General features: G+C 44.1%; 1 protein-coding gene across 2 annotated transcripts in view; it reads right to left on the reverse strand.

The window, feature by feature from the left end:
* The window catches only part of LOC8037425 (F-box/LRR-repeat protein 7), a 97,580-nt gene that overhangs the window by 46,170 nt on the left and 36,711 nt on the right, over positions 1–14,699 (reverse strand). The window contains exon 1 of one of the 2 annotated variants that reach the window (XM_042289768.1): positions 7,840–8,014. The exons of the other annotated variant lie outside the window; for it this stretch is intronic. The gene's annotated coding sequence lies outside the window, so the exon portion shown is untranslated. Of the gene's footprint in view, positions 1–7,839; positions 8,015–14,699 lie in introns of those variants that run through there. 2 annotated transcript variants of the gene reach the window in all.

The raw sequence follows: 14,699 nt of genomic DNA on the forward strand, positions 1-14,699 counted from the left end.
AAACTAAAAATTAAAAATAAATGTGTGAAATTTTTTTTTAAAGAGACGAATGAGAGGGGAAAAGAAAGAGAAAAGTAAAAGTCAATCATGGACCAGGACCACATATCTCACAATCGCACAAAAAGAGGAGTTCTCCTGAAAGTTAAATGATACCATATACATTCATTTCGGGTCTTATATTTTTCGAAAATCTAAGGAGGAGGAGGAGGAGGGGGGGGGGGGGGGGGAGCTTAGTTCCCAGCTGGTTATCAGGAAGAAATGGGGCTCCATAAGAAACTATTCTGGAATATGTGATTTTCAGCTAATTTTTAGAAATAAATGCTGTAAGGTACCCAGGGAAGTGCCCACCTCACTTTACCTAGACATGGGCACTCGTTTGTCTGGTCAAATCGGTAAAAACCAAGAGGGCGGCCAATAAAGTGCTTTGAAGGCAGAGTCAACGGAATTAGAGAAAGCACATTTATTTGCACATGATATCCCTGTCATCGCCACTGGCTGTCTTGGGGCCGCCGCAATGGAGTGAGCATTTTCGGCTGATGCCGGCGCTTTGGAGGGGGTATGGGTGCTTGACGCATAATTTGGAAATTCCCAAGTTCGGGAAATGTTAATAGTGGGCACTTGTACGAAGTGGGCACTTCCACGGTAGTTTACGGTAAACATAATTAACAATAAAGAGCATTGATCACTTTCAATACATGGAATTTTCTTTTCACAATCAAGTCAATAAAGTACTCAAGATAGCATGAAACATAATAAAAAAACTCAATTGGGCCTTTCGACTTTGACTAACATAATCATCTGCATGCGCAGCACTCCTGTCTCCGTCCTACTCTTGCTTGGTCTTTGCACTTATCTTAATTGAGGTTTGACAGGAACAAAATATCTGCAACTCCTTTCAAAACAGGGGAAAAAGAACTCTCGAAACAAAAAACAAATTCCCTACCTCCTTTTCTTTTTTTTTCGCATTTGCTGAATCGCAAAGGGAAGTGCAAAGGATACCTTGCAATAGACATACAATTACTGCAGTTAATGGAAGCCAGCAGGATCGGTTCGTTTCTAAGGCCTGGACCATGTGCGCTAAATGATTTGGAAAATGGTAAAATAAAATTTTAGAAAATAGGAAAAAATGGGTTCAACCTGATTTTGAGAAAGCAGGTTCAGGGCATATGTATACAGTACTTTACCCGAAAACCAAGGACCCCACATATACCTGAGTGCATAATGCAAGCACTAGAAATACAGATTTCTTACTCCAACAAGTCTACCCCAAATCATAAAACTTGTCCAAGTCGAAAGCTTTATTTTTCAAGATTTAGGTCAAAGCTGAAGTTTTGGAATAATTTGCGGGTTCTTATTTTTGCGGCGCGGTGGGGTCTCATTATAGACTCCAATGTGTCTACATTTTACCAAAATTGTTTGCGGGACCTATATTTCGTGAATTGTAGGCGGTTCGTGAAAATTAGGTCCTCGCGAAAATTAAGTCGTTTATACTATATAAATTTTTTTTTTACCAATAAATAAGCATTTGCTTGCTATAAGATGCAGCCTGAATTTTGACTTCGACATTTTTGCACTCTAATTCAATTTACTGCAGAATTAACATCTTGCATTTTACGTTGTAGTAAGGGAAGCAAGCTGCGTTTTGCTTTTTAACTATTTCTTAAGAGCGGGATTTTTTGGGGAACTATATCATCCTTCCGAGGCAAAATCACAGGAACCACTAAATCAGTTTTTTTAGTGTTGTCCTTACGACGTCACCATTGAATGGAGTTCAATGAATGCATATTCTTTTAACTGTCAGTTAGGTGTGCCAACAGTGCCTTGAACTATTGAATCTACAGAAATAATCAAGATAACATTTGTAATCTTTTGCAGAATAGGAAAGGGGGTCATGTATGGTAAGAGACAAAACAGCAAATAAATCTTGGTCTTCACCTTCTTTATGGAGGTAAACGATTCCATGAAAATAGTAACGAAATACATCGGTACCTGTGTATTCCTGGTATCACCAAAATACATTGGCGGTACCAGGAATACACCCGAAAATATATTTCAATACAGAAATACAAAATAGATTTGAAATATTGTATCGCGGTACAGAAATATAAATTCAAAATGTATTTCTGAAACCCTGATTTTAATTTAGCAATACCTCCTCATACTTTTTTGCCCTTTAATAGTTCACTAACAGTTTATTAAGTGGTTTCCTGCTGGCACTTTCATGGTCTTTCACTGGTTTTCTAACAGTATGTCACACTTGATTGACAGTTCTACAGCAGCTTCCTGCTCCAATTGTTCTAACATTGCTTTCTAAGGATTTTCATCGTTCCATTACTTTTCTGATGGTGTTTGAAGAAGTTTTCAACCTATAATCTTTAAAAATCTTATTGTCTGGAGTCTGTTAAACAGCTTGATAGCTTTTTTCCGATCTATATTTTATGGTTCGACATATCTTTTCATAGTCGACGGTTAGTATTTTTTTTAATAGTTGACTGGTGCTACTATCTTTGACAACCCCCCAAAAAGCCAACTGCTGTTAATTTCACAAAAATTATCAACAGCTTCTCCAGAATTATTGATAGCCTCAGTGGTCAATTTATTGATAGTTTTGCATCACAATGGAGTAAGTACATCATAGATTAAAATGTACTCGTATGAATCGGCAGTTCTATGCCGTCGGGTGTAAACAGTATACAAAGCAATCCTTTTGTATGGAAAGATAGTGTGGTTTCTAGATTTTAATATTGTGAACAGTGTTTATTGAATGGTAACCTCATTCCCACAAATTTCACAAATAAATAAGTAAATAAAATGTTTCACACAAATAAATCTCCAGTTTTTTTTTTTCCTCCATTGCAAAACTTTGTAATCTCAAAGTACTCAAAAAAAAACAAAAAAACAGTGGCTGCAAAACTTTTTAAACATTAAGCCCACAACTACAGCCATTTAAAATCTGGGTGTCTACCAAAATGATGTTTTGAAATTCCTTGATTTTTCCAGGTTTTCCCTGGCCATTTTATCAAAATTCCCTAACCAACCCCTTAAACATGTCTGAAGCAGAGTTTTGATGTGAAAACACTATGCAGTAATGCCTCGTTAATATGAACCCCAGTATATGAGTACCCCGCTATACAGAATGTTAAATTTTCATTCAAACAGATTTTTTTTCAAATAGAGGGTGAGAGTTCTGTCTCCACCACGTTTCAGGCTCAGCGGTCATTAGATGAAAGAAATGATTGTCATGGCGAGTCGGCTAATTAACTAAAACCTCTTAATTAACTTCTTAATTATTGGTTTCAGGGGTCAAGATTGAATTGCAGTATTGACGGCAATTATATTAGAGGCCAGATCACTTTAAAAAATATGCGAAGAAGTAATAATTTTTTAGATATTAATCTATCAATTTTCTCGTTTTTTTTGCGACATATTAAAAACTTCATTCAAAAAGAGTGTCGCAAGCCCTGCCCAACGTTACGCTTCGAGGAGGCATCATTTCAATCATGCCGTCACTATGTCGGCAGCATATCTTTGGTGGGTGTGCCAACGACACAATTGACGATGTGACCTAAATGAATGCGTCACTTTTCCAAGCATCATTGTGAGGAGGGCTTAAAGGGGTACTCCGGCGATTTATTCATAGTCCCCGATTTGCTTGAAATTTTGCTCAACTCGCCAAACAACATTGCTAATATAGTATCCCAAATATTAGGTCAAAATCATTTTTTTTTTTCACAAAGCTATTGAATTTACAATTTTGGACCTCACCGTGTTTTTCAAACTGAAAGTCTCTACTGGCAACAACGAAAAAGTGACGTCAGTGGAAGGCAGGGGTTCGCTCTTTGGACTGTAGAATTTGTTCCCAACTGATTGGAAGCAGTTTCATGGTGTCAAATGAATGCTTTGGAAGCTCGCTCCAGTCCCCGCGCTCCAGCACGGAGCAAATGATTGGCATATTCTATTTTTTAGACTGCTCGCTCGACTGACAAGCTTGCCTTCCACTGACGTCACGGCACTGAAAAGTGTGGGTATATTTGAATGTTGGAAAAATATTTGACTCCAACCAAAAATTAAACTCGGACCCAACGTTTCAAAACCAGTTTGGTTTCTTTTTCAATTAACATATTTGAATGTTGGTTTTTGCATCATTTTCATTTGCCGATTTCACAAAAGCTATTACGAATTTCGCAATACTAAATAGCATACCGTAAAGGGTAAAGGCCGGGGAGTCAGAAAATATAGTTAGTTGAGGTAGCTCAAAAAATCGCTCGAGTACCCCTTTAAAGCGCTATTTTCAAGCTGTCAGGCAAAAAAACATGGAAATTGGTAGATTCACATTTAAAAAAAAAACATCACCTTTTCGCAAATTTATCTGGCCTCCCCCAATAGTAATTGCCGTCAATACTGCAATTCGAACATGACCTCTATAATCAATATTTAAAAAGTTAACTAACAAATTTGAGCTAATTAGTCAACTTACCATGACAATTTAACTCCTCATCTAATGTCCGCTGAGCCTGATAAATACATGGTGAAGACAACATTTGTCTAACTCTCCACCCCCCCCCCCCCCCCCTCTTTTTTTTAAAAATCTGTTCGAATTAAAATTTAACACCTAGCATATACAATGCTTTCGGAACGAACTGGGTAAATACATGCAGTTTTCTTGTCACTGTGGAGAATGTCACTCCTCTTAAATGCAGCATTGCTGCTCAAGTTGGGTTCAAGCTACTAGATAGGTGGGAGCCTGGTCATGACCTGTGCTTTGATCCCTTCTCATTCTTTCCGGAAGAACAGAGGTCACGGTTCTTTGGGCTGGTGCTCAGCACTGTGCAGCGGTGAAGCATAAATCATGTTGCAATAAACGCACCTCCAAAGAGGTGGAGAGCACCCACATCAAGTTTGGATGGGCATGAAAGGGGTGATTTCACTCACAAAGGTAAATAGTCTACTAACCAATGCAAATTAAACTCAGATCGAGCTTAACTCGATCGTTTGTGACCAGCCTTCTTTAAACCCTACAATGGGCAGAGTGAAGCTCAGCGACTGCCTTCTAATCTACTATCTTCTCATGATTTTTCATTGGGCCCACCACCTTGTTGTCGTAAGTGCATGCTTTCGGTAGAAATGAAAGCAAAATGAGTTTCCAAAGATCCTCCACCTTTTTTTTTTATTTGTAAGCTCGAACTCGCGAAAAGGTTGCTAACTGGAAGGTACTGGTCACACCAGCAATGATTGCGATGCGAGCAGTTTTTGACGGCATGCCTCAAGAAGTGTCGTTGAAATAAAGAAAAGTTGCCTTTCTTTCAATCGAGCTCCATCAAAATACTGGGAACGTGCCTAAGGCTGCTAATGTTGACCTAAAGCTCCACACATGCTGCCGGAAACCGGTCTGCAATGCACATTACAGAATTTGCAGTACAATGTACTGCTTTGTGCATGGTCGTTCCAAGGAACTGTTTTACAGCATTTTATAAATGTTAAAAGTACCTCTTATTAGGACATGACCACACTACTCGTGATTGTCATCCCCATAGTCACAAGCAAAAACAAGAAAATAAGCCACATTCCAGCGTAAAACATTTCCTTGCACTAGCAACCACATTCCTCGCTAATGCCTACTTTGAGAAAAAGGAGGAGTCGGTCTCTCGCAATATTTATACTCCACTACTTGAAAACGGTGGAACAGACTATGTGCCCACCCCCCGAAATCTTCCATTTTGCTTTGACCTCCTCTCCCCCCTCTCCCTCATACAGCATTTTGTCATGGGGGGTGCCCCCCCCCCCCCCGAAACAAAATCCTGGCTATGTGCCTGCCGCACGCGACACTGATAGACATTCAAGGAAAGTGTGATTGACACAGTTACCATTGAGAGGACCTGCGGAACGTTCAAGAAGCAGTGCGATCTTACTGCACTTGGACAGAAATTGTCAATGAAGATGTGAAATAAAGCTCTTCAGGTGGTTTCTAATTCCAGTCTATGGCTTATTTCATTTAAAATATATTCTTGATAGAACCTAGACACCATCTTGTACAGTCCAACAAATGCTAGTTTTTTAACGCATTTTACACTAACGCTGAAAAGTGTCTCTTTAATGTTCTGAAATGTTGGACTCTTGTTTAATTCGTCTACATGACAGATTTTTTGTGAATTGAAAGAGATTCTCGAAATTTGGTGGTCATTCACGAGTGTCCTTGCTGAAAAGAACAAATTCAGTTTAATTTGTTTTCAGTTGTGCATGCTGGGTAGAGGTTATGTGAATGTTTTCCTTGGTCTCTTGAAAAATAAAACCAGCCAGTTGTGTGACGGTCTCCGCCTTGTTCTTTTTCTCAATTCGTGCTTCATGAACGCCACATGCTTCAAGACCTCCACAATGGCAGCTGATGGGACATGAATGTAAACTGTGTAAGTAACTGACGAGACTGGAAGTGCAGGACACCTCTTTTGGGTGCGCCGCCTCCAGTGCACAACCGTTGCTGTCTGTTGCGCTTTGCCCGTGTGTGCACACTCAAAGCTAATTGGATGTCCAAGTGCCATCGAAAGTGGGAAGCTCTCACTGCAGATGGGACAACTGAAAGACTTCCCTGCCGTTCTCATCATGTAATACAAAATAATTTAATGGACTCCTACCGGCATTCAAAATGGAGCTGCGGTGCCACACCAGAATTCTGCAGCCCAAATATGTTGGGGCCTCGGGATTAAGAGCAAGGTGCTTTAAAGGTTACTTTATCGCCCAACAATGGCAGGCGGTCAAAATAACTTGAGCATAACTGACGAGGAAAAAAAAATAACTAGAAATTAAAAATGAGAGTTTCAGCGCAAGAGACTGAAATTTCTCAAAGTAAAACACTGCATTTGAGATCTAACCATTGAAATTCGAGGGTTTTCAGAGACCCCGCCGGAGAAACTGACCGCGTTGAAAGAAATGCGGGGGCCTGGACCACAATTTTAATTATACTCCACACTAATAACCCCGCTAGAAAGCGATTGTGATCGATGTCATGCGCAAAGTGCAGTTCCGCACAATCCTTTTACATCTTTTTTTTTTTTTTTTTACTGATCGTTAGCCAAAACAAGCCATTAAACCGACAGATAAAGTTGAACCTTACCGAGATACTGCAGATAAGATCAAACACGAAGTTCCACGTGCAAGGCCCATTAGAAAGCTTTTATGACGTTACGTGATCGAAATTTCCTAGCACCCCATCGCGGGTCCGCGTGCTCGGCTCCGTCGAGCATACGCTCGAACCGATTCCAGGCGGCGGACCTGCAGGCACACAAAACGACGAGCGAGCGAGCGAGCTAGCTGCTTCGAGGTGCAGCCGACGTTGGAATTTCACGGAAACTTTCAGCAGCCGAGCACCGCCTGCCACATTTTCTCGCGAACATCGGTGAAACTTCGGAACACCGCAACAGTGATCCGCCGCAGCAGCCTCTTTCTATCTGGCGCCCTTATTTCCCCCCGCAGAGCGTGAAAAAAGCGATCCGCCGAGAAACAGTCGCTCATCCTTGACCAAGTTGTGCGGGGCTCGGCGAGAAACTCCCGCGATCGCTTCACGACAACTAACCGTGCAACTTGGTGCAACCGACCGACTCTCGACGAGGCTCGAGCAACGCGGCCGCGATAAACAACGCGATCATCGATGCGCAAATTCCTCCCACATTCCGACCGAGGGACCTCGGTCAGGGAAAAAATGTCAACGTCAATATCGCCCCTTTAAACTGACAGGTTATTAGGCCTAGACCAGCTCTCGCGTACAGCCTGAAGCAGGTATGTGGGCTTGGTCCGTGCTGCTCGGCATCTGCCTGGGGCTCGGAAACACACGGTGTCCAAACTCACCTCGGGACAGTACGCCGTATCCAAGAGTCAACTTGTGGGCCGCCACATCGCAACAAAACTTGCCGACACTTCCAAAGAAGGCACGCACAGACGCACAAACAGCACAACCAGCACAGCAGCGCGGACCGTCGGACCAGTCGGACGGAGACTGCTGGCTCCGCTGGCGCCCCGCTTCTCCTCGCCCGCCTCCCCCTCTCCCTCACCCAAAGTGTGCGGCGAGCGTTTTTTCGGCACTACCGGTTTCCGATATCCCCCGGAGCGGAGACGTCCCAGCTTTATTTATTTATTTATTTATTTTTATATACTTGTTCCTTTTTGTTGTTGTTGTTGTCGTCCTCAACGGAGAAATTGTCGGAGGGGGAATCGTCAACGAGATCGGAATGTAGCGAACCCGACATCAAAAAATAGCCCGCTCAATAACAAAAAAAAAAAAAAAACAAAAAAAAAAAAAAAAACATTGGTAGATGGGATAATTTTGCAGCATGATGCAACGACAGCTGCCGGCTGTCGAAAATCACTCGGTTAATTTGCAGATTTTTTTAAATATACTTTTGTTTTTAACAGGGAGCTTGAATGGTTCGGTTCAAGTCATGTGCCAGCTTGCCTGCGCACTCACTCCACGACACGGGCAAATATTCAACTAAGTAACATAACCATGGGCAAGTAAAGAAGACGAAAAGCATTCCAATGTAATTTTACAAAATCCTTCGTCTTCAAATAAAGCGCGTGCTTGTGAGATGGGGTAAAAATAAAAAGGGCATACACGCCACACCGCCTCAGTGTTCTCAATATGTCAAGTTGAGATGGTGCGTATGTCTCTTATTTGGTGCTTGCCTCGTTTCGAATTGAAGTACGGAAGTCACTCGCCAGCTTACCTGCGTTTTAACTCTCCTATCTACTATTTCGTGCTACGCTGCTTAGGCTAGCCTACCTTTCATAGTGCTGCAGCCTGCCACTATTTCGAGGGCGTCATGCCTCTCATTTGCTCGCGCTCTCATGCGAAGGAGACAACAACACAGGCGGCAGCAATGCCCTAAGTAACATCCATAGAACATCACTGGAACCTTACAACATACTGAGGACGTCCCCAAATCCAGGCGTCCGGTGAACGGGACTTTTGACGATCAGAAATCGCTGAACAGGTTTAGCATGATAATCTTGCACAGGACGGCGCCGATCGAGCAATCTGTCTGTAGTTGTAAAGCGGCGATGCATAATCAAATTTCTGGTAAAGGATAAAGTTAACCACACATGATTCTAAACCGGAGTAGAACGGACGACAAAGGGTCAAAATAGACGTCTAAAAACATTTGAAGGAATTAACCTTTTTTCTTTCTTTTTTTACATTAAAAAAAAAGTGTCATGGTGTCAATAGTTTGTCGAATGACGACAGTCACAGTGATGGGATCGGTCCGAGCCATTTTGGAGCAACTCTAGGAGCAGCTAAGAGTTCATTTTGGTGCAGCAAAAATAACTTTTGGAGCATCAGAGCACGTTTCATTTTCATTCATACCACTGCAAAGATTATGTTAAGGTTCCCGTGCTGGCCTGTCCAACGAAAAGGCAGTGCTTACTTTACCTTCTCACCTATACACGACCTCTGGTTAGCATCAATTGCACAGCAGAAGCGATTCCCTCCAACATAAAACTAGCTGTCTAGTTGCGAGTGGATGCACCAGATGCGGCAGCAAGAGGATGCACTGATGGAGGACAGCACGAACTGGTGCGAATGGTTATTTTAGGTACGAAATCCCACTGAAATAATGTTAGAACAGAACTATTTCGAGCACTTTAATTTATGTTTTCTTTTTCGAGTCCTAGAAGCCGTAATAAAACCGCGATGCTTTATTCAGATAGAAAAAAAAAAAAGCTTTCGTCATTTGATTATGAACGTAGAGTTTTATGTAGAACTTTATAACAAAAATTGGCTCGTGAACGATTATAATGACTTCTTAAAAACAATCTCGCCAAACCCGCTAACGCTCTTCTCAAGCTTCCATTCACTGCTCCTGCTAACTTAGTTTAAATTACTCCCACCTATGTAAAAGTGATAATTGAACGAAAGAGTTGGCATAAGAAATAAACCGACAGAAGAGTCCACACAATTTTTCTTGCAATGCGGAAGTATCCTCGCAAAATCTCGAATAGAAAAAGATACCGCCAGGATATCGCAGCCTATGACATATTCGAGGCGAAGTTTTATTCAGAAATTGTGTCACGCCTCGCTCTGAAAGATAGCTCTACCCTTAGCACGCGGGTGCACTGCGGCGAAGGAAGACACGCAAAATCGGGATGCCTACTCCGTGCTTGTCGCTTCGCTGCAGTACACCAGCGCGCAATAAGAAGCGCACTCAACGAAACTAAGGACCAACTCAAGTCGCTGACGTCGCGTTAATGCGGTGGCGCTGCTGTCGGACCCGCGCATGCGCAATACCCACAGTCAGACCCGGTGTGGGCAAACACGGGCCAACAGACCACGAACATGAGAATTCTTGCGAAACCTCCTTGTACTGTCTGTGGTTGATACGAAATCAACTCGAATAGTACGTTATACATGAGGCGATAATCGAAAGTTCTGAAAACTCGCGCCAGCCTATCGTAACAATCCAATTTTCGAGGCAATGCTGGCGCAAATTCCTCGCATGTTTGTCGTATGTAGCAGGATGTAGCGGAACTTTGGCGATCACATCACCGCCAGCTCTCATGACGTCGAAATTTCAGAAGATTCAAGAGTCTGATGACGTCGAAATTTCTAGCTCCGTTCGCGATCGGAGCGCCGGCAAGCGGGGGGCAGCTTCACACCCCCGAATCTGCACACGACCCTCCGTGACCGCCGCTCCACACCGGAACAAACGGTGGGCCGCACTCTTCCGCTAAACTATGCGCATAGAATCCCGATCGAGGAAAACAACAGCAACGAAGCGAGAATATAAAAGGAAACCCACCAGGGTCAAGATTAACCTTAACCGTGGCGCTGCCCGCCCGCGCGCCGCAACTATACCCCGGGAACAAAGTATAATACAAAAAACGGAAGACAAAGAAAAAAAAAAAGAGTATATCTAGGGGGAAAATAATGGCACGCAGCACCGGCATGGCACGAAGGCAGGGGTTCACATTCCGCCCACTCCGTCTGATTGCAGTGGGTGAGGCAGGCTGAAATTGCGGCAGCGGGCACACACACACGTACATACACGCCAATATACCACCTAAAAAAACGAGGCCTGCACCCCCCCCCCCCCCCAAACACGCACACACACATGCACGGGCATATGCACTGGGACCATTCATCGCACCCAGTTCAGCTCCCTCGCCCTCCATCGCAGCGCCCTCTTTCTTTGTTTCTTCCCTTCCCCAATTACAGCACTACCTACCTCCCCCCCCCCCCCCCCCCCCCCCCCAACCTCCAAATCCGAATATTTTATTTTCATAGTCTCGGACTCAGGCGCAACAGCAAGGCGTCACGGGCACTGCAGCCTCGTTAGATTTTGATAAGGAAGAAGGTGCGCCCCGTGCGATTCCCAATCGAACATACATATCACACCCGGCCCTCTCGCGGCGGCCGGTCTCGCTCCACTGGGAGCGGAGGAAAGGGGGGAGAACGGTCGCCCGTTAGTCGATCGGAAGGGGGGGGGGGGGGGGGGGGGGGGGGCACTTCGGTCACGATTCGAATTAGCGATTGGCGATCGAAAGTAGCGCGGCAACATGAACTACCTACAACCCGCTTCCGAACCGAGCTCGCACGTTTGGGAGTGATGATCACCGCGTCAAATGGATTGGGTTTGCACAGTCACTGCACGTATGTATATCGCGCAAGGCAGCGCAAGATGCAAAACGCGCGTACCAGTAGTTTCCTGGCGTTGTTCGACACTTCCTTACCCCACCTCCCCTCTTTTTTTGTTTTGTTTAAGTTACGAGTAGGTCTATTTATGATCCGAGCGTTTGTTAACCTGTCAGCACCGTTGTGTGGATGATGGAAAGTCACGAGATGAGGATATAATATCGAAATTCGGTCCTCTGCTCGCACATCCCAGCGGAAGATTCAAATTATGGCACGGGGTTCAACGAGATTTCTACGAATTAAAGCAAACTCATCGTTTTACAGAAGAGGGACGCGATCGAATGTCGTTGCCATCAGTATTTCAGCAAACAGCAATCTTGATTAAGGCAAACCGAGTCTATTCCTCCACATTGACTCAAACATACTACAAAGAAAACTTTATAGAACAAATGAAGAGACCATGACCAAGCACTTTACACTCCGGGAAAGACACAACACGAAAGCCGAGTATGAAAAGAAGTAACGTAACATTAAGTGCAGAATTTGCTAATCAGACTGAAACTTGCATCGATTTCCCCGACCCATATCCAAAGTGCCAACAAACTACGAAGAACATTCTTCCTTAAAATAATATTGCACATTCATAGTCACCAAAAGTTAGTCACTGACATCTTAAAACAAAACAAAAATTATGACTGTGTTTTTTTTTTATATTCTTAAGAATATATATATATATATATATATATTTTTTTTTTTTTTTTTTGCTCCAGTTATAAGTAAGTTTATTTATGATTCGAGGGCTTCTTAACGTGGCAGCACTGTTGTGTGGTTGCTAATAATATTCCTCTTTTAATACGAAAAAATTTAAATTTAGTTCGCTAAATATAAATTTAGACTGCCAAATTTAAATTTAATTTGCTAAATAAAAAAAGTTTCTTTTTTTTTTTTTTGGGGGGGGGGGGGGGGAAGAAGGATGTTTGGTGTTACAAAAGCATCGGGACTTCCAACAAAGCTGAAAACCTGTTTTGTTGGAGCCAACGTAGTTGTTGCCATAGCAACCCGTCGTCGCAAGCCGTTGCAGTGGCACTCGGTCGGACTTGAGTCAACTGTGTGAATCAGCCTTCACACAGATGTGTTGAGTATGACCGAGGGTTGCTATCGCAACAGCTGCGCCGGCTTCGACGCTCCGAGTTTCATACTCCGAGCGCAGCAGCCAACGTTACTAAAACACTCAGTTGGGAAACTCGCCGTCGAAACCTGGGCCGCTGGCGTCCACCGAGACCGAGCTAAATGCGACAACAGCGCCACTCTTTATCGTTTGTCTGTACTGTGGTCACCTTGAGCTTTTTGAAAGCCTGTTTTTGCGTAAAAACAAACGGAAAAGACTCTTTTTGTATGAAATTTATTGGAGTTTAGTAGAGAAAGAGGGGCGCGTTATGTTTTTAAAATCTTCAGTTTGCAGGGTTTTGCGGCACAATTAATATTGTCTTTATACAACCATGCCTCAGCGGGGCTTTCAGGCCCCGCTGAGGCATGGTTGTATAAAGACGCGGCGCGTCCCCCGTCTCCCCGGCGGACGCGCCGCGTCGAGCTAACTTCGGTAGTTCGACGCGGCGCGTCCGCCGGGGAGACGGGGGTGGCAGCCCTGTAACCTCTTCCGCTGTATCTGTTCTTAAAGCCAAAATAAAAGTCACGTGTAGTTCCTCGAGTGGCCGCTGCGGGAGACATGGTGGCGTTCTGTTCGTCCTTAGCTCGGTGCTCGGAGACGGATTGGGGCTACTCTTTCAAAGCTGTCTCTATGGGAGTTTACCAACTGAGCGTTTTAGTAACGTTGGCAGCAGCTAAGCCATAGCGTACGTCAGGCGTGCAAGAGCGCGACACACCGAAACTATCGACGAGCCGCATGAGCACTTCCGTCCGCACGGTTGTGACGCGGTTATGACGAACCCGGCATCCCGTGGATACGGTGGCAGAAACCGGAAGTATTTCAAAATCAAATTAATTAAAACACCTAAAAAATGACAAAATTAAAAAAAAAAAAGACTGGTGCCGATTGGAAGTTTTTACGAACGTTTCAATATTCCTGAAAGGTTTGAAGACTCCCTTCGAGCAAAGATAAGCAGAAAGTTATACTTTCATCGATCAATTTATTGATCATGCACGCTGTTTGGATTTAAATGCGAGACAGCATTCTTGAACCCGCTTGAAAAAAAAAAATTGGGTTGTGTGTGTGTTTATACAGCCTAGAACTTGGTCTGCCTCACAGGGGCGACGAGTCTCCCAGCTGTAGATGAGAAATTTAGCCAGTGCAGTACAGCCGCTAGCCTGGGGTCTTTAACGTGCATCGCGCAGTAGTGGTACACGACCGCACGCCGGTACGATGCTCATCCAGATCGAAACGGGCAGGGGTGGGGCTCGAACCACTCGAACCCAGGATCCCTGGGTTCTGCAGCGCGAGCTTTCGCTCCACGTGCTGTGCTCCACGTGCTGTCAAACTTGTCAGATGTTCCGTGACGTATTGCAGCGCGACACGGAACCCGTCGAACGTGCTACGCCGATACCGGCACACCACCGATCGAAAGAACGTCAAATCGTTTTCAGGTGAGATGCACGAACAAATATTTTCCGCAACGCTAACTGATGTTTCGGCTTTCCAATCAAAGCATTTTTATTCGCTGGGCTGAGCATTCTGAAAAGGACAGCGGTCCAAATGTCTTCTCAGCTCGACAACTTTTCCTTCGCTGTGCTATCGGCACGCCGTTCGATAGATGAATTCGTTTTCAGGCTACATGCCCGAACAAACCTTTTTCCGGAACGCTACTGCTGTCTTGGCTTTCAATTTTAATCGTTTTTACCCGCTGAATTAAGCACTATTCAACTGAAAATGGGCAGCGGTCCAGCTGCGCTTTTCGTCTCGACGGCCTCGACAACAGCGCAGCCATATATTTGTGGGCGTGACGTCACGGTGCTGTGGCGCGCGTAGTTCCACAAAGTAGTTTCATGTATTCTCTATGTTTAGCTTCGAACAGAGAGGAGCACTGGAGTCGACAGCAGCGCCCCCATCGGCCTCCGAGACATAGAC

The sequence above is a fragment of the Ixodes scapularis genome, unplaced genomic scaffold (assembly GCF_016920785.2).
Source record: "Ixodes scapularis isolate PalLabHiFi unplaced genomic scaffold, ASM1692078v2 PGA_scaffold0__279_contigs__length_252992795, whole genome shotgun sequence".
NCBI classification, from domain to species: Eukaryota; Metazoa; Arthropoda; class Arachnida; order Ixodida; family Ixodidae; genus Ixodes; species Ixodes scapularis.